Source organism: Pieris rapae, chromosome 18 (genome assembly GCF_905147795.1).
Source record: "Pieris rapae chromosome 18, ilPieRapa1.1, whole genome shotgun sequence".
Classification (NCBI taxonomy): Eukaryota; Metazoa; Arthropoda; class Insecta; order Lepidoptera; family Pieridae; genus Pieris; species Pieris rapae.
This window is the reverse complement of record NC_059526.1, coordinates 2,063,346-2,069,345: the sequence shown is the minus strand read 5'-3', so window position 1 is coordinate 2,069,345 and position 6,000 is coordinate 2,063,346.

Here is a 6,000-nt window from a genome sequence, read left to right as displayed (position 1 = left end):
TGCCAAATAAAAAAGAAAAAAACATATTACTTAATAATATTTCCTTTATAATTAAAGCTTGAGTCAAATTCACATTATTATTCTCACTACACTCTACGTTGTTGTTTTTCATTATACTTTGAAAAACAGCATCAAAGTTGTGGTTTGCCGACCCCATATCGTTTCGAGTTTAGTAGAGAGTAGAATTATTTTTAATTTAATAGTTAAGTCGACAAGTAATGGAACGTCATATAACCAAGTCATTTGCTTAGCTGTTTGATCAACTGGCTGAATATCTTTCAGGCCGCTAGTGAAATGGCGCCGTTTAGTTTAAATTCTAGGTTGTTCATTGAACGGCTAATTTAGGTAGTTGACTGCGACATATACATGTGTACATTTCCTATAGAAACCTTCATTTCTTCTGCTGTGAAATAGACAATCCACCGACACATTGTTTTTAATCATTTACTCAGTCACTACCGATGTAGGGCGTCCCGTGTTGATTCATTCATGGTCGCCATTACCTATTAGAAGTTCAAGAATATGAAAGAGCGTGAACCATCAATCTGTCTCTGTCGATTTTGCAGCCAATTGAGATATTTTATTACCAAATTTTAGCTATGCATTTCTTGGTCATACCTATGTGATAAGCCACATGTGCTAAATCACCAATTTCTAACATTATTAAATATCTAACACTATCAAAATGAAATATTACTTTTCGCGATAACTTATAATTATCTACACTAATATTATAAAGAGGAAAACTTTGTTTGTTTGATTGTAATGAATAGGCTCATAAACTACTGAACCGATTTTAAAAATTCTTTCACCATTCGAAAGCTACATTATCCACGAGTAATATAGGCTATATTTATCGACACACTATACCTATCTATGTCGAGTGAGGCACAATAACCATAAATGATATACATGGCAAAACGACGTTTGCCAGTTCAGCTAGTATAACATATAAGTAGATTTTAAATGAATAAAGGAAAAAAGTTTTTTTAAGTAGAGGGGCTAATTTCACGTAGTTCCATAATTTGCAATACCAACATTGAAATAGCATAAGGTCGCCAACTCACTGGAATGAGATGGCGACGTCACCGGCTACGTATCCAAACGCTTTGAATTGAAATGTATGGCAGTTAACTCCCTTGGGGACGGTTTGGCAAGGTCGCCAATTTAAGGACAGGACCAAAGCCTCAAAAACCTTTCCGAATCCTTCTTCTTTTCTTTTTTCTCTTTCTTTCGCCAATTGAGTAACAAATTGTTTGGATGCGTTGCCAGCTACGCCGCCATGGCATCCCTGTGAGTTGGCGGCCTAAACCTATGGATCGCTATTTGAAGTTACAGAGTACCGATGTTGAAGTTCCATACATCACTTCAAACATCCTGGAGGCTTTGAATTAACATATATTTAATAAGCTAACGAGTTTTAATACATTTTGAAGCCTACACGTGCTCGGTATTACATGGAAACGTTTATAATATTTTCTTAGGCCTTATTAAATCATAAATTATAATTGGAATGGTATACTGATAAATTGAATATATTATAATATATTTAATTATAATACAACGTAGTATAGTGGTGATAAGAGGTTGGAACTTTTTCTTTTTTATAAGCTTTTAACAAGTTTGTGTGTCTGAGTCTCAGATTGCAACTATTTCCTGTTTATGTAATACGCAAGTAGGTAATTAGCCTTATGTGCCTGACATGGCGTCAAATTTTTAGGTTTAAGTCAAGCTTAGGTTTATTTAGGATATTTTCTTTCGCCGTTCGAAGGACTAATCAATGCGCACATTAAATGTTCATTGGTGCATGGAGATATGAGTCGCACTTAAGTCAGGCCTAAACTGCTCTTTCTAACTAAAAAGTATATCAAATTAAAAGCAATATAAAAAGCTTTTGTAACATTACTTAAAGCATTAAACCGAATTCGGCAATTGTGTTGGTAAGCAAATGTCAAGGGTAAGACAACCTTGGACACGTGTTTTCACAAAAGAAAGAAGAGACAAAAGGAGTGGATCTCTTAATGGATAAAGGCGAAATAAGATTATTTACATGACTCGCCCATTGTCATTTGATATGGGCCATTGTCATCGGCTGTCTCACTGACCATGTCAAAAACGTCAACTCGTATTATGACGCAAAAGTCGCAGACAATATTTAGTTATAACGTATTTATAAAGCAACAGAACGGTAATAATGTTTTTTGAATTCGCTTTATTTTAAAGTCCCTGACTTCGCTATTGAAATCGTCCTTACACGTGCCGGGATAAATAAGGACTTTCATTTTCTTTTTTCTTTAAATTAGGGAGGCTTTTATTTTAATAACTAGCTCTTGGACGCGATTCTGTCTACTCAGTTTTGTTCATTAGTTAACGTAGTAATTAAAGCATAGCAGCGCAAATCTATTAAGCATATGTCATTGTTCTATGTATCCGTAAATCATTAATCGAACATAAGAGAAATACAACTGTATAGTTGGTGATTGGAGATAATTTAATGGACGACTTTGAGTACAGATTGAATTAAAAATCTGTAAGTCGGTAATTGTCGGTAAATATATTTTTGATCTCTCGTATTCTTTAGCCTCCTGTCCGTTTGCTGCCTGTTCTTGTACAAACAAGTTAAGACTGTACATTTACAAAAATGTAAATGTACAGTCTTAACTTGTAGTCGCGACCTAGAGGTTTACTAGAGGTAATAAGCCATGCTAGATATTTTCTTTAATGATTCCTTTTGCTGAATAAATTCCTCCTGTCAATCCAAGACGTGGATGACTATGAATGTGAGTGAAGCCAAAAAAATAAGCTCCAATTAAATATTGACAAATGTGCCTCGGTGACATTTAGTCGCGCCAAATTGCCTCGTCATCATGAGTACAAATTATCATTATATACTTAATTAAATTTTTTTAACTTCTTATCATTATCATGTTGTCTGTATGTATAACGTAAAGAATAAGTCTCGTTGCCTTATCTTAGGACCTACAGAAATAATGTTAGACAAAAAAATCACTTGATAAAATAAGTAATGTTTGAAATTTATATTTACAAGCCAATTAAAAGTGAATAGGGCCAAATTGAAATTGTAATAATAATAATAATTCATTGTTAGGACACTAAGTCTAGGCATCATAGACAGGTATGTGATCAATCTTCTATTGTTTAATTTTAAAAAATCAGAGACAGAGAAAATTGATGGCTCAAATCTCTATGAGGAAATCTGTCTCTACTTCACAGTAGATGCGGTCATAGACAGAAAGTCCATTGAAGCACAGCCGCGGATGGAACCAACGACCCCGGGGATGAGGGTTACACACTGACGCTTATCGGCAACACTGTTGTACCAATATTTTACTGTGCATCATATTCAGGCAAAGAAATATTATTATATATTAGATTAGATATTTGCACCAATAAATGTGTGGACTATTCGTGCCTTCATTTTCACGTTGTTAGGTTTAAGCGCTGTCAGGCATTTGTTTATAGGGCTGTCCACAGCTATAAGAAATACCTAGCTAAAATAACAGGGCTGGCACAAGTGAGCTTTTTCGATTCCAATTGGGGCCCAATACATTCCGAATGGTGAAAAATGTTCGATTCAATCAATTTCTATGTACCAATGGCCTAAAATTTCTGTATCTGTTCCGTGGTCATTTCTGACACACATCGACGAATTTTTGGGTCTAAGGGATGACGGTTTTCTCGCTATATTTTCTTGTAACGTACAAGAGAGAGTTAAATGTAGACAGAAAGTCTATTGGTGAACAGCCGGATATTGAACCTACGAACCCTGAGAGCTGATGCCTATGACGATACTGGTCGATCGATATCTAGAAAGTACAAAATTTAGTATTTGACTCAGATTAAAATCTGTTTTGTCTAAAATTTCCTTTTTTGACTTATATTTAAAAAACAACTATACTAATGAATATAAAATGAAGGTTTCATTTGATTCTTTGATTTACAAAAATAATATTAAATCGAAGCTGAGCCCTCGGCTGATATTAAATTTACTTCCACGTGTAACTGATTTCTATATTTTATTTTAAACTACTGGTTTCCCGCTGTTTTACTTGTTATAAACCATTAAGATCCTAGATATCTATATTTAGTTATTCATTTAAGTTTACTAAATCATACTAAATCTACGGCATATTTTACAAAATCATCCATCTTAAATGTATGCCAATCTAAGTAAACATAAGTGTTAGAAAAGAAAAATATTCCAACATACAATTAAAAAATATCTGGTAAAGCAGAAAAGAAAAAGAATCACCAGCAAAACAACGAATTTGGTTCGAGATAGGCAGCCAACAATGTTTTCTCTAAAACTGATCAGCCCATTACCGAACATATCCAGCTCCGGATAAGCTGTGTTCAATCCGTTAAAATCGCGGAGAATTCTACATGTCATAAAGGTAGAAAATTCTTGATAACATATATTTAACGGTCCTACGTGTTCAGTGATTTGAGCTCATAATACTTTAGTTTTGTGGTCATAAGTTCGATTCTTCAGGCTTCTCACCCGAGAGAATCTTCAATCATCAGCTATCCGAGCTACGCAATGAGGTGCCAATTGACAGGTCCATAAAACGCGGAAAGTGGAAATTACCTTACGCCCCATAGGGATCCATGTCACTTTGCCAAGCAAGCCCTCGAATCCTCAAGGCAAAAGGAAAGTTGGCTGCAAAACAGACCTGGCAACGATGCATCACTTCAGGGGTGAAGGAAGCTGTGATGACGTGGAGTCAAATTAAGGGAGCTGCCCCAGAACGCCTGGTCTTGAATGCTCTGCCCCTCTTGGGAATTACCCTTGCTTAAAGTTAAGATCCTACTTTAAGTGAAGTCGGTTACTAATTTACCTTCGACAAAAGATTATAACTGTCCCCAACAACTTTCGTATGAAACAACATTTATTATACTGCCAGAAGCTGCGATGTCGCTGCGTTGGGTGAATTGAGTTCGGAGGTTAATAATAATTATTGACCCTTGTCAATTAATATTTTACTATTTATTTTTTATGCAACAGGGGGCAAACGGACAGGAGGCTCACCTGATGTTAAGTTATACCTTCCTTCTGTTTTAAATAAATTATAGAAATACTGTTTTTATGAATTAATATTGTTCAAGATAGCTCTTATTATCTGTTTAGAGATCTAATAGTCTTATTATCTTTTTCCTTCTGGCTTCTGAAGTTTTTCACAATGGTTTTTTATATATTTTTATAAACTATAATATTAAATAATATAAAATTAATTATTATACATTTTTACTCTAAACGATAGTTATTAAACCAATTTCATGACGTTTCGACACTTTCAATTTTATACAAATCTACGGTCTAGTCTCCGAATATGATTTTGTTCCATTCAACATTGTCGACAAAATCGGACGTCTTGGTCCGTGGGGTCCTAACGCTGTAAGTTTAAGGTGGTATCAAAAACGTTAGTCGACATCACAGGAGACCGAAGAGCTGGCAGCTCCCATGGACAGAGAATTGGTCTACCTACTCAGCGGGGGAACGCTGCCAGTATCTTCGAAACCTTGCTAATAGAAACTCCTTTTAATAATATATTTTAGTAATTCCGTTTTAAGGTAAGTTATTGTTTTTTGTTTATATTAATTTATGTTATTTTTATTTTAAAAATTAATGTTATATTTCATGCAGCGTTTTAATGTTGTTAGTATTAATTGAATCTAAATTCCATTCCAGCAATTAGGATTTAAAAAAAAAATCTTTCATTACTTTTATTTCTTTTACCTGTTGGTTACATATATTTACATTATAAGTTGCAACACTGTCTTGTGTATACTTTATAAGCTCAATTTATTTAAATTTGTGCTAGGAAAACTTTGGAATTTTTTCACTCACTCATTTGAGTTTATTTTATGTAATAAAATAATCATAGTGGTAAAATGCATTGGTAGTGCCTTATTAGGAGTACCAATGTTCTTATGTCAGTTTATTTTACTCTATACAAAAACAAATATACGAGTAATTCA